The 21563-nt window shown below is 44.0% G+C and overlaps 1 protein-coding gene across 2 annotated transcripts in view; it reads right to left on the reverse strand.

The window, feature by feature from the left end:
- Positions 1-21563, reverse strand: part of LOC126162048 (myosin-13) — a 320343-nt gene that overhangs the window by 139337 nt on the left and 159443 nt on the right. The window contains exon 2 of one of the 2 annotated variants that reach the window (XM_049918288.1): positions 19671-19724. The gene's annotated coding sequence lies outside the window, so the exon portion shown is untranslated. Of the gene's footprint in view, positions 1-19669; positions 19725-21563 lie in introns of both variants that reach the window. The other variant, XM_049918289.1, reaches the window with a different exon arrangement.

Here is a 21563-nt window from a genome sequence, read left to right on the forward strand (position 1 = left end):
CGTGGGGAACTTAGAAATCACTTAAGATGGCTGAATCACTGTGGTTAAACGTGTGTGACTAAAAGGCATAATAAAAATTCAGTTGCAAAAGGCGAGTACAAACAGTCGTTCTTACCTAAAAGAAAAACATCAATCCTGTAGAGATGATCTTTCTTGGAAGCGTGGTGAACGTTTTTAAAAAAGGAATATAGTCAAAGCACTGACATAGATTTTTTTATCTTAATGTTTTTAATAAACTCTAAACAAAAACAAAAAATGACACGCGACGAACGAATTGAACAGGGCTTACATCTTCAGACAAACAAATGATTGCAATTTCAGAAGATTTGGATGATTTATTCAAGAGAAAGAGGTTCACGGATTGAGCAAGTCAATAACGCCTTGGACCACCTCTGGGCCTTATACAAGCAGTTATTCGGCTTGGCATTGATTGAAAGAGTTGTTGGATGTCCACACGAGAGATATCGGTCCACATCCTGTCCGATTAGCGCGTTAGGTTGTCAAAATCCTGAATTGGTTAGAAGACCCCACCCATAATGCTCCAAACCATCTCAACTGTCAGACATTCGGCGACCTTGTTGGCCAACGTAGGGTTTGGTAGGCACGAAAATGAGCAATAGAAACTCTCATTGTGTTGGGGCTGGTACTATCGTGCTGAAGTGTAAGCCCAAGATCACCACGAAGAAAGACATAATTGGGATAGAATGTCGTCGACGTACCGCTGTGTTGTTAAGGGCGCCGCGGCTGACAACAAAAGGAGTCCTAGAACTTCCTGGCAGATTAAAACTGTGTGGCGGACCGAGACTCGAACTCGGGACCTTTTCCTTTCGCAAGTTTCGCAGGAGAACTTCCGTGAAGTTTGGAAGGTAGGAGACGAGGTACTGGAGGAAGTAAAATTGTGAGGACGGGTCGTGAGTCGTGCTTGGGTAGCTCAGTTGATAGAGTACTTGCCCACGAAAGGCAAAGGTCCCGAGTTCCGAGTCTCGGTCCGGCACACAGTTCTAATCTGCCAGGAAGTTTCAAAATCAACGCACACTCCGTTGCAGAGTGAAAATTTCATTCTGAAAAGGAGTCCTGCTATGAAATGAAGTGGCACCCCAGACCATCTCTCATGGTTGTCGGGGCGTATGGCGGGCGAGAGACAGTTTTCCACTGGGGCTTAGTTCCAAGTGGGACTCATCAATGAGGACTTCTACTGCAGTGAAGAAGATTCCAAGCCGAGTTTGTCCCGACACCACTGCAAACTGGGTTCTCGGTCCGCAGAGATGAATAGTAGTCGGCGAAAGGGGCGCCGTGAATCCAACCTCCTTTCTGTGGCCCACCTATTAATGATCCTTCTGGTCACTGAAGCATCAGTTGCATGCCAGGTCGATGACAATGATGAATCCAGCGCTCTGAGTGCTTCTCTGGCGATTGCTCGGTCCTCATGGTCTACCGTCTCTCTAGGTCGATAGTTTGGTATTCACCCTGTGTTGGCTATGGTTCACCCATTCCTGACAACATCGTCGAATTGTGGTATCGCTCCTCTTCAGATGTCGAGCGATTCGCCAGTTATTCTAATATCTTCTTTGAGCCTAACTACAAGTCCTCTTCCAAATGCTGACATCTGCGAATATTGTTCACGAGGTATGGTTATTGTCCAACAGAGTACACGGAAGGATATTCGCAAAGATTTTATGCCCTGGTATCGACATGTCTTCTGTTTACTGTCCCTACCAGTTGCGCCGGGAAACAGCGCTGCACCTTCACACGTTTAGACTATCCATCGGCCGCCAAAGTTTAGAGTTTTGCATTTTTCTTCGATTCCTATATGAATACAAGTATTTGGTCAATTTGCCTAACTCCTTCGTGGTTTGCGTATGGTTTTTTCCGTTAGAGTGTACGTTGCTCCTGTATATCTAGACGCTTATCTTCGATCACAAACAGATCATAATTCAAACATCAGTTACGATAAGATGTTTATTTAGAATGGCAATTGTTTTGCAAGCAACAGTTAATCCCCTTAGTGTGTCTTGGTGTAGATGGGAGATGATGATGATGAGGTCCCATACCCCGAGGAGCGTAGGGGACTATGCGGGAGACCCGCACTGCCGATTAGGCAAGGTCCTAGCGAAGGTGGTTTCCCATTTCCTTCCTTCGACCGTAATGGTGATGAATTGTGAGGATGAAGACGACACAAAAACACCCAGTCATCTCGAGGCAAAGAAAATCCCTGGCCCCGCCGGGGATCAAACCCAGGACCCCGTGCGCGGGAAGCGAGAACGCTACCGCAAGACCACGAGCTGCAGACGTAGATGGGAGGGTTCGAGATTAATTACATTCATCGCCAGTTGTACAAAAGGGGACGGCGCATTTCGTACCATTGCTATTTGTGACTCAGACGTAAAGAAAATCTCGTTTAACGTCGTTTTCGAGGACAACTTGGCTATCAAAATTGCAAATGAGACGAATGTTCTCTGAGAAGTCGTACAAATATAAGTACGATTAAAATTCTGTGAGTGTTCGCGAGGCCACGACTGCGCCTGGCGTCGAATCTGGAAGAGACTTGGGGAGTCGCTCATTGTTTCTTTCGACCCCGCGTCGCCGTAACTGTCCCGTGCACTAATTTGTCGCGCTGTGGCCGAAATCCCAGCAAGACAGCGACTCTGTAACCGCGCTCAGTAGTCAATGAGGTACTTTGTATGAAGTGGGCCGGAGCGCCACGGTACGCCAACAGTAAAAAGTCGCCGTATTCGCCAAGGCGACGGCGCCACAAAGGCAGCGTAATGTGCCAGCGACGCGGCCGGCATCGCTGAGATGGTCGGCGCCCACGTGTAAGTACACCGGCCACAACTTTCTTCTGCCGTCCCGTTTCGGGGACACCCGGACGCCCTTCTGTTAAGGCGCAGCTGTTCCCACGTTGTAACTTCCACAAAGAGCGAATTCCCACGTATGCTTCGGCACTAAGTTATAATACAGCTCATTGTTGCATATTTCCTAGTTAAGCTGTCGTAGCCGGCCGTTGTGGCTAAGCAGTTCTAGGCGCTTCAGTCCGGAACCGCGCTGCTGCTGCGGTCGCAGTTTCGAATTCTGCCTCGGGCATGGATGTGTGCGATGTCCTTAGGTTAGTTAGGTTTAAGTAGTTCTGAGTTCTAGGGTACTGATGACCTCAGAGTTAAGTCCCATAGTGCTTAGAGCCATTTGAACCATTTTGTAAGTTGTTGCAGCAGAAGTTATACTGACGTAAATAAAAATTTCAACACCAAGGAATAATGTAGAGTAATAAAGTTTCGTAAATGCATTCGTCTAGGTAAAATATCTAAGTGATTAACGTTGCAAGACAACACGCTAATGTAAGTGTGAAATAAGCCATTGCAAATGTGAAACGCTGGTACATTAATAATCGGTCTAGCTGTAAGAATGTTGAATTCAAGCGTACAAATATGCATGCATTGTATTCTACATGTGCCGGATATCAGTTGTGGGATGGAGTTCCACACCTGTTGCTTCTAGTCGGTCAATACATGAACGGTTGATGCTCGTTGTGGATGATGCTGGCTGGAGTTATCGTCCATAATGTCCCATACGTGCTCGATTGGGGACAGGTCTGGTGACTGAGCAGGCCAAGACAACACGCCTTGGGCTACAGCAGTGGTACATGGGCGACTGGTATCCTGTTGGAAAACACTCCCAGGAATGGGAGCACAACAAATCGACTCACCAGACTGGCGTGTAAATTTACAGATTTACAGTCAGGGTGCATGGAGTAACCACGAGAGTGCTCCTGCTGTCATACGAAATCGCACTCCAGACCATAACAGGAGGTGTAGGATAAGCTGGTCTAGGCTACAGACAGGTTGGGAGCAGGTCCTCAACTGGCCTGCTTCTAACCAACACACGGCCATCACTGGCACGGAGGTGTGACCAGCTTTCATCATAGAACTCAACAGACTTCCGCTCTGCCCTCCAGCGAGCTCTCACTTGACACCACAGAGATCGCTAACGGCGGTGGTTTGGGGTCGGAGGAATGTACGCTGTAGTGCGTCTGGCTCGGAGTTGTCCTCAAGGTAACCCATTTGTAACAGTTCTTTGTGTCGCTGTGGTGCCAGCTGCTGCTCACATTGCTGCTGCAGATGCAGCACGATGCGCCAGAGCCATACGCCGAACACGATGGTTTTCCCTCTCGATACTGCGACGTGGCCGTCCGGAGCCCGGTCTTCTTGCGACTGTACGTTCTCATGAACACCGTTGCCATAAATCATGACAGTGGCTGCATTCCTGCCAAGTCTTTCTGCGGTATCGCAGAAGGAACATCCAGCTTCTCGTAGCCCTACCACACGACCTCATACAAATTGAGTGAGGTGTTGATAATGGCATTTTTGACTAACATTCGACTAACCTCCAATCTCAAAGGCACTAACGCTCAGGACCGTTGAAACGTGTATTTAAAGAAAACCTGGTTTTCATCCTCTTAGAGGCGCTAGTAGCGTGATAGACACGGAATTTGAATAGAGATCATCTCCCAAATGTAGATCTCGCCTACCGACTATCGTTTACGTCGCACTGCTTCTTCTTCGTGTTGCGATCTTTATCCGTCAGTGTATTTGTCATAATGTAGCTTAGATTACACAATTTCTGCTCCATAGACCCACAACGAAGAGAGTCAAGTACGTTTGAAACATATCACACAAACAAAAGTACGCATTAGCCTTTTACATATGCTAATGTTCTTGTCAAAGACCCTAAATGAAATGATCCCCAAGGAAGTGGAAAAAGTAAACAAAAAAATTTATAATTTAATGAATGAAAAATTAAAAGTTTGTGGCTGACTAAGATTCAGATCTGGATTTCCTGCTTATGACAAACCGTCTCTTTAGTCATTACGCCATCTTTCTTTTACATTAAATTATATCATATTTTCAGTTTTTACAAGGAATAACACTAAAGTTATAAATAATAAATGGATTATTTCTTCATTAAGCTTTAAGAATTTTCTTGAGGGCCTAAATTCCTGTTCAAAACCTGAGATCTTTATTACTAGATTTTCTTCAAAAATAAAAATTCTTCTGAGGACCTAAGTCGCCTTTGGAGGCTAGAAGTCGTCTTTGAATAGAAAATCTCTAAAGTAATGGTCCTCTTGCAATCCAACTTTCGTTCTGGTGTTAGTGCTATGTGCAGGTAAGACTGAAATTTGTTTGTGCAGCAGTCTCCAGTTCGTCGCTTCAACATCAAATGCTGCAGAAGAAGGAAGTATGGGAACTCTTCCAAGGTTGGACTGTATTTTCGGTCTTCACAACGTACTACGTAAAATGTCCGGGTGGCCAATTGTAATACAGTAATTATATTTGACTTTGGGAGAGAGCTTCCAGTCAGCACTCAGGATATTTGATGATGATTTTAATTACTTGAGGTATGGTCTACGTAAATAAGGCTTTCTCTTTTCTGGTCAAATTCCAAACTAAAATGATTTCCTTGCATAGGAAGACATGAGGTACAGTAGTATCAAAACTGAAAAAAATGTGAACTCGGAATCAGATAGATGAAGCTTTTGGTTGTTGCTGGTACCAGAACTGTCTCAGTGACTACTTTGTAAAGAGAGCTCTGATATTTGTGGCCAGGATCGGAGATTGGAAAAATATTCCAGCTTGAGGTCAGTTTATTCGTGGATACTTGACATGTATCATTAATTTTTTTAAACTCTATTTTAGATAGAATAGATCGAGACACGTGAACGCTCCACTGGTTAACATGTATTGGCTCTGGTCTATGCCTCAAACTTTTGTAGTAATTAAAGTTTCCACTTGGGAGTGGTTATTAACTGTTATGAACTGTAGATTAAAACTGAAGAAATTGCAAAAAAGTGGGAATTTAAGGAGATGGGACCTGGATAAACTGAAAGAACCAGAGGTTGTACAGAGTTTCAGGGAGAGCATAAGGGAACAATTGACAGGACTGGGGGAAAGAAGTACAGTAGAAGAAGAATGGGTAGCTCTGAGGGATGAAGTAGTGAAGGCAGCAGAGGATCAAACTGGTAAAAAGACGAGGGCTAGTAGAACTCCTTGGGTAACAGAAGAAATATTGAACTTAATCAATGAAAGCAGAAAATATAAAAATGCAGTAAATGAAGTAGGCAAAAAGGAATACAAACGTATCAAAAATGAGATCGACAGGAAGTGCAAAATGACTAAGCAGGGATGGCTAGAGGACAAATGTAAGGATGTAGAGGCTTATCTCACTAGGGGTAAGATAGATACTGCCTACAGGAAAATTAAAGAGACCTTTGGAGAAAAGAGAACCACTTGTATGAATATCAAGAGCACAGATGGAAACCCAGTTCTAAGCAAAGAAGGGAAAGCAGAAAGGTGGAAGGAGTATATAGAGCGCCTATACAAGGGCGATGTACTTGAGGACAATATTATGGAAATGGATGTAGATGAAGATGAAATGCGAGATACGATACTGCGTGAAGAGTTTGACAGCGCACTGAAAGACCTAAGTCGAAACAAGGCCCCGGGAGTAGACAACATTCCATTAGAACTACTGACGGCCTTGGGAGAGCTAGTCCTGACAAAACTCTACCATCTGGTGACCAAGATGTATGAGACAGGCGAAATACCCTCAGACTTCAAGAAGAATATAATAATTCCAATCCCAAAGAAAGCAGGTGCTGACAGATGTGAAAATTACCGAACTATCAGTTTAATAAGTCACAGCTGCAAAATACTAATGCGAATTATTTACAGACGAATGGAAAAACTGGTAGAAGCTGACCTCGGGGAAGATCAGTTTGGATTCCGTAGAAATATTGGAACACGTGAGGCATTACTGACCTTACGACTTATCTTAGAAGAAAGATTAAGGAAAGGCAAACCTACGTTTCTAGCATTTGTAGACTTAGAGAAAGCTTTTGACAATGTTGACTGGAATACTCTCTTTCAAATTCTAAAGGTGGCAGGGGTAAAATACAGGGAGCGAAAGGCTATTTACAATTTGTACAGAAACCAGATGGCAGTTATAAGAGTCGAGGGGTATGAAAGGGAAGCAGTGTTTGGGAAGGGAGTGAGACAGGGTTGTAGCCTTTCCCCGATGTTATTCAATCTGTATTTTGAGCCGTCAATAAAGGAAACAAAAGAAAAATTCGGAGTAGGTATTAAAATCCATGGAGAAGAAATAAAAACTTTGAGGATCGCCGATGACATTATAATTCTATCTGAGGCAGCAAGGGACTTGGAAGAGCAGTTGAACGGAATGGACAGTGTCTTGAAAGGAGGATATAAGATGAACATCAACAAAAGCAAAACGAGGATAATGGAATGTAGTCGAATTAAGTCAGGTGTTGCTGAGGGAATTAAATTAGGAAATGAGACACTTAAAGTAGTAAAGGAGTTTTGCTATTTGGGGAGCAAAGTAACTGATGATAGTCGAAGTAGAGAGGATATAAAATGTAGACTGGCAATGGCAAGGGAAGCGTTTCTGAAGAAGAGAAATTTGTTAACATCGAGTATTGATTTAAATGTCAGGAAGTCGTTTCTGAAAGTATTACTATGGAGTGTGGCCATGTATGGAAGTGAAACATGGACGATAAATAGTTTAGACAAGAAGAGAATAGAAGCTTTCGAAATGTAGTGCTACAGAAGAATGCTGAAGATTAGATGGGTAGATCACATAAATAATGATAAAGTATGGATAGAATTGGGGAGAAGAGAAGTATGTGGCACAACTTGACAAAGAGAAGGGATCGGTTGGTAGGACATGTTCTGAGACATCGAGGGATCACCAATTTAGTGTTGGAGGGCAGCGTGGAGGGTAAAAATCGTAGAGGGAGACCAAGAGATGAATACACTAAGCAGATTCAGAAGGATGTAGGCTGCAGTAGGTACTGGGAGATGAAGAAGCTTGCACAGGATAGGGTAGCATGGAGAGCTGCATCAAATCAGTCTCAGGACTGATGACCACAACAACAACAACAACAACTTGGAAGTTACGAACAAAACTACGAGAGGCTGTCTCACGAGGTGTGTGGAAACGGAATGGGAACATAGGGGGAACTCAGTCGGTCCAGGCCCTTAACTACCGTTACAAATTAATTAAAAGCTTACCATAAGTGCTTTCAAATACTCACACTCCGAAAGCTTTTGAAGCCAAGCATCGTCAAAAACAGTTTCATAGATCACATTACTGCACTGAACCTGTGCCGAAGTTAGGCATTACGTATCATTCATATTATGAGATATAGTAAAAGATACAATGCGTTAACTGCAACCTTTGCGATACCAAAGGGAATTGCGTGGAGCGGAGGAAGAAAGTCTGTTCGCCACATAGACCGCCAAGGGGTTGATACGTTGCAAGTACATCATTTACTTCTACTAAGAAATTCATCAGTGGCTTAGGAGTAATTGATCAGCAATAAATCCTTTAGGCTTCTCTTAAACTTTACCGAGTGATCCAAAGAGAAAGAACAGGTTTCAGTTTTTATTGCAAACTGTAAAAGATAGATACATATTGTGCATCTCACTGTATAGAGGAAGATCCAAAGCTTTGACACAGCTGCGCTTTTGTTTGTTTGTAGCAACACGGCGACTACACCACAAGAGAAACCATTTTGTGTGTTGGAATTTGCTCGAAGTTAATCTATTGTTCAACTACAATGCACGTGCCGTCGTTGATTCAGCAAGAAACCGCCTCAGTACAGCCACATTTATGAGTGGCATGTAAAATTCTTGGAAGTTGATTGCATATTGATAGGGAAGAGTACTGGTCGCTTACGCACGTCTGATGAAAATGTCGAGAGTATCCAATATGCGTCCACACAGAACCCTGGGAAGTCCACAAGAAGGGCTGGCCATGGACTTCAATTTCCTCAAACAGCGGTGTGGCGTGTTCCCTAACAACGCCTGCATATGAAGCCTTACAAGCTGCAGTTACTGCAATTGCGTCCCGGCGACCGTAACAGAGGTACGAATTTTGCATCTCATTTCTCCAGGATGTGGCAGAGCACACTTTCTCTGAATGACTCTTTTTTTAGGACGAATCGACGTTCCATCTACAGGGTAAAGCAAACCGCCCTAATATAGGAATTTGGGAGTCACAAAATTCTGGCGTCATCGAAGAACTTGAAAGAGACTCGCCGAAAACGAATGTGTTTTGTGCCGTTTCTGTTCACAAAACTTACGGACATTCCTTTTTTGAGGAGGAAACTGTGGCAGAAATGCCATACCTTGACATGCAGCTAAATTGGTTGTTTCCTCAACTTCACGAAGAACCCAATGATTTCGTTTTTATGCAGGACAGCGGCGCGCCTCACTTTCACCATGAGATGCGGCGTTATCTTAACAACTCCATCCCAGAACGTTGCATTGGGAGAGGTGGAAAACAAGATCTTTTTCATTGCTTTTGGCCAGCCAGGTCACCAGATTTGACACCTTGCGATATTTTTCTGTGGGTGTACATAAAAGACAGGGTCTCTTCAAGAGCTGAGAAATCGAATCTGAAGCTGTCGATCAATAAACAGGGACCTGTTGATTCGAGTGTGGAATGGAATGGGCTACCGTTTTGACGTTTCTCCGGAGATACATGGTGCTGATGTTGGGTGCATGGTGTAGTGTCTGTCCAGGGACAAAACTTCCCACCTTCATTTATCCAGTGACATGCGCAATGTGTTTCTATATACATCTAGATCTACATGACTACTCTGCAATTCACTTTTAAGTGCTTGGCAGAGGGTTCGTCGAACCACAATCATACTATCTCTCTACCATTCCACTCCCGAACAGCGCGCGGGAAAAACGAACACCTAAACCTTTCTGTTCGAGATCTGATTTCTCTTATTTTATTTTAATGATCCTTCCTACCTATGTAGGCTGGGCTCAACAAAATATTTTCGCATTCGGAAGAGATAGTTGGTGACTGAAATTTCGTAAATAGATCTCGCCGCGACGAAAAACGTCTTTGCTGTAATGACTTCCATCCCAATTCGCGTATCATATCTGCCACACTGTCTCCCCTATTACGTGATGATACAAAACGAGCTGCCCTTTTTTGCACCCTTTCGATGTCCTCCGTCAATCCCACCTGGTAAGGATCCCACACCGCGCAGCAATATTCTAACAGAGGACGAACGAGTGTAGTGTAAGCTGTCTCTTTAGTGGACTTGTTGCATCTTCTAAGTGTCCTGCCAATGAAACGCAACCTTTGGCTCGCCTTCCCCACAATATTATCTATGTGGTCTTTCCAACTGAAGTTATTCGTAATTTTAACACCCAGGTACTTAGTTGAATTGACAGCCTTGAGAATTGTACTATTTATCGAGTAATCGAATTCCAACGGATTTCTTTTGGAACTCATGTGGATCACCTCACACTTTTCGTTATTTAGCGTCAACTGCCACCTGCCACACCATACAGCAATCTTTTCTAAATCGCTTTGCAATTGATACTGGTCTTCGGATGACCTTACTAGACGGTAAATTACAGCATCATCTGCGAACAACCTAAGAGAACTGCTCAGATTGTCACCCAGGTCATTTATATAGATCAGGAACAGCAGAGGTCCCAGGACGCTTTCCTGGGGAACACCTGATATCACTTCAGTTTTACTCGATTTGCCGTCTATTACTACGAACTGGGACCTTCCTGACAGGAAATCACGAATCCAGTCGCACAACTGAGACGATACCCCATAGGCCCGCAGCTTGATTAGAAGTCGCTTGTGAGGAACGGTGTCAAAAGCTTTCCGGAAATCTAGAAATACGGAATCAACTTGAGATCCCCTGCCGATAGCGGCCATTACTTCGTGCGAATAAAGAGCTAGCTGCGTTGCACAAGAACGATGTTTTCTGAAACCATGCTGATTACGTATCAATAGATCGTTCCCTTCGAGGTGATTCATAACGTTTGAATACAGTATATGCTCCAAAACCCTACTGCAAACCGACGTCAATGATATAGGTCTGTAGTTAGAAGGATTACTCCTACTACCCTTCTTAAACACTGGTGCGACCTGCGCAATTTTCCAATCTGTAGGCACAGATCTATCGGTGAGCGAGCGGTTGTATATGAGTGCTAAGTAGGGAGCTATTGTATCAGCGTAATCTGAAAGGAACCTAATCGGTATACAATCTGGACCTGAAGACTTGCCCTTATCAAGCGATTTGAGTTGCTTCGCAACCCCTAAGGTATCTACTTCTAAGAAACTCATGTTAGCAGCTGTTCGTGTTTCAAATTTTGGAATATTCCATTCATCTTCCCTGGTGAAGGAATTTCGGAAAACTGCGTTCAATAACTCCGCTTTAGCGGCACAGTCGTCGGTAACAGTACCATCGGCACTGCGCAGCGAAGGTATTGACTGCGTCTTGCCGCTTGTGTACTTTACATACGACCAGAATTTCTTCGGATTTTCTACCAAATTTCGAGACAATGTTTCGTTGTGGAACCTATTAAAGGCATCTCGCATTGAAGTCCGTGCCAAATTTCACGCGTCTGTAAATTTTAGCCAATCTTCGGGATTACACGTTCTTCTGAACTTCGCATGCTTTTTCTGTTGCCTCTGCAACAGAGTTCGGACCTGTTTTGTGTACCACGGGGGATCAGTTCCACCTCTTACCAATTTATGAGGTATGAATCTCTCAATTGCTGTTGCTACTATATCTTTGAATTTGAGCCACATCTCGTCTACATTTGCATATTCAGTTCGTAAGGAATGGAGATTGTCTCTTAGGAAGGCTTCTAGTGACACTTTATCCGCTTTTTTAAATAAAATTATTTTGCGTTTGTTTCTGGTGGATTTGGAAGAAACGGCATTGAGCCTAGCTACAACGACCTTGTGATCACTAATCCCTGTATCAGTCATGATGCTCTCTATCAGCTCTGGATTGTTTGTGGCTAAGAGGTCAAGTGTGTTTTCGCAACCATTTACAATTCGCGTGGGTTCGTGGACTAACTGCTCGAAATAATTTTCGGAGAAAGCATTTAGGACAATCTCGGCTGATGTTTTCTGCCTACCACCAGTTTTGAACAAGTATTTTTGCCAACATATCGAGGGAAGGTTGAAGTCCCCACCAACTATAACCGTATTAGTGGGGTATTTATTTGTTACGAGTCTCAAATTTTCTCTGAACTGTTCCGCAACTATATCATCGGAGTCTGGGGGTCGGTAGAAGGAGCCAATTATTAACTTAGTTCGGCTGTTAAGTATAACCTCCACCCATATCAATTCGCACGGAGTATCTACTTCGGCTTCACTACAAGATAAATCACTACTGACAGACACAAACACTCCACCACCAATTCTGCCTAATCTATCTTCCCTGAACACCGTCTGAGACTTCGTAAAAATTTCTGCAGAACTTTTTTCAGGCTTTAGCCAGCTTTCTGTGTCTATAACGATTTCAGCTTCTGTGCTTTCTATTAGCGCTTGAAGCTCAAGGACTTTCCCAGCACAACTACAACAATTTACAACTACAATTCCGACTGTTCCTTGATCCAAGCACGTCCTGTATTTGCCATGCACCCTTTGAGATTGCAGCCCACCCCGTACTTTCCCAAGGCCTTCTAACCTAAAAAACCGCCAAGTCCACGCCACACAGCCTCCGCTACCCGCGTAGCCGCCAGCTGAGTGGAGCGAACTCCTGACCTATTCAGCGGAACCCGAAACCCCACCACCCTATGGCGCAAGTCAAGGAATCTGCAGCCAACACGGTCGCATAACCGTCTGAGCCTCTGATTCAGACCCTCCATCCGGCTCTGCACCATAGGTCTGCAGTCGGTTCTGTCAACGATGCTGCAGATGGTGAGCTCCGCCTTCATCTCGTAAGCAAGACCGGCAGCCTTCACCAAATAAGATAGCCGCTGGGATCCAGAGAGAATTTTCTCAGATCCAAAGCGACACACGACATTAGTGCCGACATGTGCCACCACCTGCAGCTGGCTGCACCCTCTGCTCTTCATGGCATCCGGAAGGAGCCTTTCCATATCAGGAATGACTCCACCCGGAATGCACACGGAGTGCACACAGGATTTCTTCCCCTCCTTAGCCGCCATTACGCTCCTAACATTGGAGCTCCCAACTACCAATAAGCCCACCCTCTGTGATTGCCCGGACCTTGAAGACTGAGAATCATCCTCTGAAACAGGGCAGGCAGCTGCATCTGGCTCAGCCAGATACAGTGCCTGAAACCTGTTTGTCAGACGCACCGGGGAGGCTTTCTGATCAGCCTCCGGGGACGTCTTTCGCTGCCTGCCACGCCTTGGAACGACCTCCCAATCAACCACAGGCGAGGGCTCAGCCCCCCTGCGGGCAGCAACCGGGGCAACCACAGCGGCAGACCGATCTGGGGACAGATGATCTGGGGACAGACGGGACGAGGTTGACATCCCCGTGATACCCAAGTCCGGCCCCCCACAGTGGTGCCCATTGGCAACAGCCTCAAGCTGCGCGACCGAAGTCAGCGCCGCTTGCAGCTGTGAGCGAAGGGATGCCAACTCAGCCCTCATCTGAACACAGCAATCACAGTCCGTGTCCATTCTAATCCATGTTGAACAACAGTTACTGAAACACGAGTCAGTGCCTAGATAACGCAAGGGAAACACGCAAAGAATGTATTAACTAACCTGTACAAATGCCTAACGACTGCGCTACAATCTGCCTGAATTTACGATTACAGTAACTAAAACTCGAAATTACACCTCCTATACGAAACTCACACGCAATTTGAGTAAGAATCTACGAAGTAAACACTAAAGCGCGATGCCACAACTCTCAAATACTATAATACGCCAGAAATTTATGAATTAAACAATGCAAGTACCCAAAAACACGCAAAGAAATTAATAATTAAACTATGTAACAAATAAGTGAGCTAGGGGTATACGACCTGCTGCTGCAGCTGCTTATCCAACGGCGGCAGGGAGCATAGATTGTCTGTAACAGACAACTGAAGTCTGTTCTTTCTTTTTGAATCACTCTGCACTTTATTAACAGCAAAACTATTTATGGTTGAAACTTCGCGATGGATTAAAACTGTGCGCTGGACCGGCAGTCGAACACGAAACCTTGTCTTTCGCGAGCAATGTTCTTACCGACTGACCTGTCCAGGCACAAATGGTTCAAATGGCTCTGAGTACTATGGGACTCAACATCTATGGTCATCAGTCCCCTAAAACTTAGAACTACTTAAACCTAACTAACCTAAGGACATCACACAACACCCAGTCATCACGAGGCAGAGAAAATCCCTGCCCCCAGGTACAAATAAATCTATTTTCCTTATCGATTAAAGTACAATTTTAGGCCTATTGCTATGCCATCGGCGTTTGCAAAAGTTATTGAACAGGCTTCTTTGCAAGGGTAATTAATCATTTCAGCTCACACAGTTTCCTGTCAAATGTCCAGTTTGGTTTCAAAGGTTCAGCAACTGAAAATGCTATATTCTCTTCTCTCAGTGAGGTACTGGACAGATTTAAAAAAATTTGCGAATATTAGGCATCTTCTTTTATTTAGCTAAGGCGTTTGATTGTGTGGATCACAAAATATTACTACAGAAATTGGTCCGTTGTGGAATAAGAGGTGTAATTCACAGTTGGTTCGTCCTATACTTTAAGAACAGACCGGAAAAAGGTCATTTCCACAGTAATGAGAACGGCTAAGAAGGGACGTCTGCCACGCGGGGTAGCCGTGCGGTCTCGGGCGCCTTGTCACGGTCCGCGAGGGTCCCTCCGTTGGATGTTCGAGTCATCCCTCGGGCATGGGTTGTCGTTAGCGTAGGTTAGTTTAAGTTAGATTTAATAGTGTGTAAGCTTAGGGACCGATGGCCTCAGCAGTTTGGTACCATAAGATCTTACCACAAACTTCCAATTTCTAAGGGTGTCTGATCGGGAGAAGGGTAAGTGCAGGGGGGGAGGCGGCGGGGAGGGGGGGGGGGTGTTGTGAGGTGTCATTGTTGTGACCACTACTGTTTCTCATATATACCGGGTGTGTCTCTTAAGAGAGAGACGTCAGGCGGATTTTCTCTAGTGCTCCGGCAGATATTTGCAATTTTGTTTTTGCAACGTGCAGATAGCGTGAACCCAAACAAATGCTGCTCAGCACGTTTGATGCGACGCCCAGCGTTGACGGAATGCATGGGTTTGTTTCCCGCTTCAAACCATTTTTTTTAATTTGAATTTCAGATGCCCAATCTACAGAGCGCAACCAGATTAGTCTAGCACCATATTCGTTTTGAGATGTGTATTAGCAGAAACAGTAAAAGACGAGGAATAATCAGTAGTCCAGCAGCGAATGAGCAGCGCGCTTCTCCGAGGCGGCAGCAGTCAGCGCGGGCAAGGGCAGTGCTGTCCTTGCTGAATTACTCGTTATTCCTAGTGTTTTACTGTTTCTGCTAATACATACCGGTAAAACGAATATCTCAGTACACTAATTTGGGGCCTCTCTGTAGAACGGACAAGTAACCTCCACCTTAAAAAGGGAAACAAACCGACGCTCTCCATCGACGCTGGGCGTCGCATGTAAAAGGAACGTCCTGAGCGGTATTTGTTTGAGCCGACTCCAGCTACACGGTGCAAAAATTAAATTGCAAATACCTGCCGAAACACCAGAGAAAATCCACCTGACGACTCTAAAGAGACACCCGGTGTATAATGATATTTCTTCTAAATTTGCAGACGATTCTAAAATATTTCTGTTTTCTGATGATACCAGCTGCTGAGTGGTGCAAAGGCAATGTATCAAATACTGTAGTTCAAAACGTAAGTTGGCGTCTTCTAGGAAATAAATTGATGCTAAATCACAGCAAGACTCAGTTTTTACAGTTTCTAACACGCAAGCTAACTAAAATTGGCATTTGGATTATACATGATGGGCATGATTAGTGAGTCTGAACAATTAAAATTTCTGGGTGTTCAGATAATAAACTGTCATGGACTGCCCATGTTCAGGATCTTGTTAAAAACTGAAAGTCGCTTTGTTTATCATTAGAACACTATCTGCAATAAGTGAGAGCCCAACACAAAAATTGGACTATTTTGCTTACTTTCATTCGCTTATAAAATGCGGCACTATATTTTGACGTACCTCTTCCCATTCAGAAACGGCATTTTCGACTGAGAAACATACATTCAAGTAGTACGTGGTCTAAGCCCGCAGTTCACTCGTCGAGCCCTATTCAGGAGCCCGAGAATTCTGACATTGGCCATTCAATATTTATTTTCTTTAACGTCGCTTGTTGTTAATAATGTGACCTTATTGCCAAGAACAAGTAGCTTTCACTCAGTTAATATTAGGCAGAAGAACATTATGCATCTGAATCGCATCCACTTGACTCTTGTGCAGAAAGGCGAGCAGTATTCTGCTGCATCCATTTTCAGCATGCCGTCACAAGAATTAAAACGTCTTAGTAGTATTCCTCATACATTCAAGTCTAGACTGAAGAGTTTCTTCATGGATCATTCCTTCTGTTCTGTCGAGGAGCACCTGAAAAAAAGCTAATTCCTGCGATAATTTGTTGATTATGGTAACATATACTCGCAGCTTGTCATATGCGTGGGTTTTGTCTACGTTTTTTTCTATCTGTGTTAGTTTCATGTATTGACTCGTTCAGTGACCATAGAGATTTTCTGTTCAGTTTGGTCCTGCGGAACTAGATGTGTAGAATAAAAAAATAAATTTAAAAATCCGAAGACTGGCTGAGGATCGAATCCAAGTCTTTTTGATCCACACTTTAGCACCCAACGAGTGATCTACCAAGACACACCGAGCGGCTCACGTATCCACGTCCAGCCATCCTCATCTAGGTTTTCCGTGGAATCTGTAAAACACAACAGGTGAATGACAGGATGACGATTTCGTATTGTAGAACTGAAAATGAGCTCCATCCCCAGGTCAGAGTGACATTAGACCATGTCCTCTTTTTCTTGTGCAAAGGGCGATGAGTGTATTATTTGTTGGAGACGTTTTAATGTTGCGTACACGTTTCCTGATGAGGTGCCAGATACCTCTAATAGAGACGGCTGTATCGAAATATTGAACAACTACTTCTTGCCGTTACACCAACTTCTTATTGAGATCCCAATATTACAAGTCCTCACTTCCAAGAAGAGAATTCCTTAGTCTACCACACTCAGTATGAACTCTGTGACTGACATATTCACGTGTAACGATACATTCTGGCTGGCTCGCGATGTCCCAGGATTAGAACCCAATGAAAATCTCTGTGGTCGCGTCGATCAAGTGTGCCACCAATTCCATTTCTTATTCGCGGTTGAACGCCTCTTGTTCCGCCTTCAGGCGGTATCAGCGTGACGGCGTCTGCGTAATACGCTTCATTCGTGCCTCTGATAAGGCTGGTCAGAGGCCGGCTGCATCTTTTTGATTGATTTGCCTTCTCGCGTGCACTGCGAGGCGCGACCTCGCACGCTGCTGCTGTGTGCTCACCAGCGGGCTTTCGACTGGACGAGCAACTGAAATTGAAGAAACTTTTAATAGCCAAGATCACATTCGATTCTGTTTATTCCCGATGACCGGTTTCAACAGTTAAGTCTGTCGTCTTCTGAGCTTCAGAAAACTTTTTTATATGTCCTGTTCCACTATAACTGTATCCTACATGCCATGCTGACATTAAATTGGATTGTACCGGGTGATCAAAAAGTCAGTATAAACTTGAAAACTTAATAAACCACGAAATAATGTACATAGAGAGGTAAAAATTGACACACATGCTTGGAATGAGATGAGGTTTTATTAGAATCGCCCCATATTGCTAGACGCGTGAAAGATCTCTTGCGTGCGTCGTTTGGTGATGATCGTGTGCTCAGGCGCCACTTTCGTCATGCTTGGCCTCCCAGGTCCCCAGATCTCAGTCCGTGCGATTATTGGCTTTGGGGTTACCTGAAGTCGCAAGTGTATCGTGATCGACCGAGATCTCTAGGGATGCTGAAAGACAACATCCGACGCCAATGCCTCACCATAACTCCGGACATGCTTTACAGTGCTGTTCACAACATTATACCTCGACTACAGTTATTGTTGATGAATGATGGTGGACATATTGAGCATTCCCTGTAAAGAACATCATCTTTGCTTTGTCTTACTTTGTTATGCTAATTATTGTTATTCCCATCAGATGAATCGCCATCTGTCGGACATTTTTGGAACTCTTGTATTTTTTTGATTCTAATAAAACCCCATGTCATTCCAAGCATGTGTGTCAATTTGTACCTCTCTATCTACATTATTCCGTGATTTATTCAGTTTTCAAATTTATACTGACTTTTTGATCACCCGGTATGTAGCACATTGCTAAACTATGGATGTACACACAAGTGCAATAATATCGTGGTCAGGTAGAACTGTGACTCGGCTATACTGCGTACTTCAAAGAATCTTGATCCGTGTTGTATTTAACTCGTCATTCAAACGCAAAAAATGTGCACAAATGTGCAGTGTTACGCATTTCAACATATAACAGGCGTCAATGGAACGCTATTGTGTTGGAACCCTAGCTAGACAAGGCGCTTTTTAACTGCATTGTTTTTATTTGTACTGAGCGAGGTGGCGCACACTGGACTCGCATTCGGGAGGATGACGGTTCAAACCCGCCTCCAGCCATCCAACTTTAGGTTTTCCGTGATTTCTCTAAATCGCTTCAGGCAGCTGCCGAGATGGCACGACCGATTTTCTCCCCGATCCTTCTTTTATCCGCTCTTTGTCTCTAATGACCTCGTTGTCGACGGGACTCTCACCCCGTCGGAGGTTCGAGTCCTCCCTCGGGCATGGATATGTGTGTTGTCCTTAGCGTAAGTTAGTTTAAGTTAGATTATGTAGTGTGCAGGCTTCGGGACCGATGACCTCAGCAGTTTGGTCCCAAAAGACCTTACCACAAATTCCCAATGTGTTAAACACTAATTCCTCCTCCCCCTCCTCCTGTTTTTTTTGTAACAAACATATTTTTGTTTTTGACGAACCTGTGTGGAATGTGCTACATACTATCCACTATGTCAACATTGCATGTATGATACAGTCATTATGGAACAGGACGTATAGCAAAAAGTTTTTTTTTTTAAGATCTGTAGATAACTGCAGCAAGATGTCATCAACCCATCAGGAATAAATAGTATTGAATGCGATCTTGGCTAATAAAATTTTCTTCAAAGCAAATACAGATCGCTCCTTCCAATCTCTAATTATGAGAAACTGCAAACAACTGAAATGAATACAGTACAAGTGGCACTCGGCTGAAATCGGCTCACTAAAATATGGCGTAATGTAAATATTAGGCTAAGCTTCAAGTCAACGTAACCACAACATTTTCCTTGAAATTTCATTGTTGTGCTCCTCAGTAACGTATATGTTGTTACGAACATTTGTGGACAGTTAAAACTGCGTAAACAGCAATGTTTGTCGGTGGTATATTCCACTAAATAGTAAAAACATGTCATCGCAGCAATATCCTGAGGCTGTAGTTAAGTCTTGACTCTTCACTGTAGCCTTTCCACCAGAGATGTTTGCGCTGCCGCTCGCTTGGGCAGTCTCTTTTGAGTGAGGGAGGTAAGCAGTGTGACTAATGATATGCAGTTTCAACTTACCACAAATGTTTTAAGAAACTGCTTAGGTCTGAATGATACATCCTCTGCAATCAACAGACATATTAAACCAGCTCCATGAAAGTGCGGAAATGTTCACTACAAGTGAGGCGTACATACCTTTTGTTGCTTGACCTGTATTGCTTCCTGATGTAGATTCCGGACGTTTCCTTACTGCAAAAAAAAGAAATAAGTGCTAAGTTTTCTTAAGATGATGGCAAACCAGTAAACTGATCAACAGGAAACAGAGTATGTAAACTATGTTTTAGTCTATGTATCTTCCATCACCATGGTGTGACGCACAGAAGCCTTTGTAGTTTCTTGGTCTTAGTGCATTGCGCAGAATGCAGTGCACGTCCATGAATGAAATACTGACTGACTTAATAACTAGCGCCAGTTTCATGGAGTGAATCAGGGAGTTACCTAATTCTGTTCAAATATTAGAAATCGATTGAGACGACGAGATGCATCCCGCATTATCGTTTGGCCTGCCTCATGTGGCTTCCTACAACATGTATGCAGTATCAGACAAGCGTTACTGCTGTGTATGACGACGGTATTTGGTGGCAGTTCAGAGTAGCGCCAGCTCTTTGTTTGTGAGAATTGTACGAGAAGAGGACAAAGGATGAAAGAGCACACAGCCTACTTACTGCGGAGAATAGCGGGAATGACACCGATCTTAATGCTTCTTCTCATCCTTCCCATCGAAGGCAGCTATCGCCTTTACTGTCTGTCCCTCATTAGTTTTCTGACTGGCGTCTTGTTATTAAAATATCCACTAAAAAAATGGCTCTGAGCACTATGGGACTCAACATCTTCGGTCATAAGTCCCCTAGAACTTAGAACTACTTAAACCTAAGGACATCACACACACCCATGCCCGAGGCAGGATTCGAACCTGCGACCGTAGCAGTCGCGCGGTTCCGGACTGCAGCGCCAGAACAGCTAGACCACCGCGGCCGGCTTATCCACTAAAACTTGAAATCATGCAGTACCTGACCGCAGGTGCAGGCGATTCAATGTTCTGGTACAAAAGGTAGCCGTATAATAATGCGAATATTATCTAGTCCTTCTTGTTTTGTTGCCATGTTATACAGGGTAGACAATGACTGAACTTGCCATTGAATTCCTTCCGTCCCAATTAAGCGTGCTTATGTTTTGAAACCATGTGCCGTTCACTTACGTACTCCTTTCCACGACATTCCAACATATTGTGTCATCAAACGAATTTTGGAATTGGTACGCCGCGCGGGATTAGCCGAGTGGTCTGGGCGCTGCAGTCATGGACTGTGCGGCTGGTTCCGGCGGAGGTTCGAGTCCTCCCTCGGGTATGGGTGCGTGTGTTTGTCCTTAGGATAATTTAGGTTAAGTAATGTGTAAGCTTAGGGACTGATGACTTTAGCACTTAAGTCCCATAAGATTTCACACATACATTTTTTGGAATTGATATGTCCCAAACTACTGAAGACTTTGTTACCGCTTTAACAAAGATTTTATAAATTTCAGGAACAGCAGCTACAGTGGCCAGTGAATACGAACGATTTCAAAAAGCTGCACAGAACACTGACGGGACATTAAATATCACTATTTTGACAAATCTTCTGTTGCCGAACACAGCTTCATAAATATACGGTAGTGTTTAACGAAATTAAAGTCTTATCTCACACATCTACGTGCTACGATTCTGTCATCAAGGAAGCTGTGGGAGCAAGAGACCGACCAGTGAAGTGCATTGTTTATTCCTAGGGAGAGTAACTAATTATGACAGTTGGGCGTTTATTCTTTGTTTTTTATTTCTTTTGAGCTGTTACTTCCGACTGTAAGCTAACTAAATAAATTTCTCGAGGTACATGTGGGTTTAATCTTTGACATACATAACTGGTGAGCCCGAAAACAAGAACGGTTTAAGTTGCAATGACATTTTTCGGGTTACATCTGTTAAGCATGGAAGGCGCAATAAATTTTTTACAAACCTCTGGTGACGAGATCCGGCAGACTATCTCATAACGGCAT

The sequence above is a fragment of the Schistocerca cancellata genome, chromosome 2 (assembly GCF_023864275.1).
Source record: "Schistocerca cancellata isolate TAMUIC-IGC-003103 chromosome 2, iqSchCanc2.1, whole genome shotgun sequence".
Taxonomy (NCBI): Eukaryota; Metazoa; Arthropoda; class Insecta; order Orthoptera; family Acrididae; genus Schistocerca; species Schistocerca cancellata.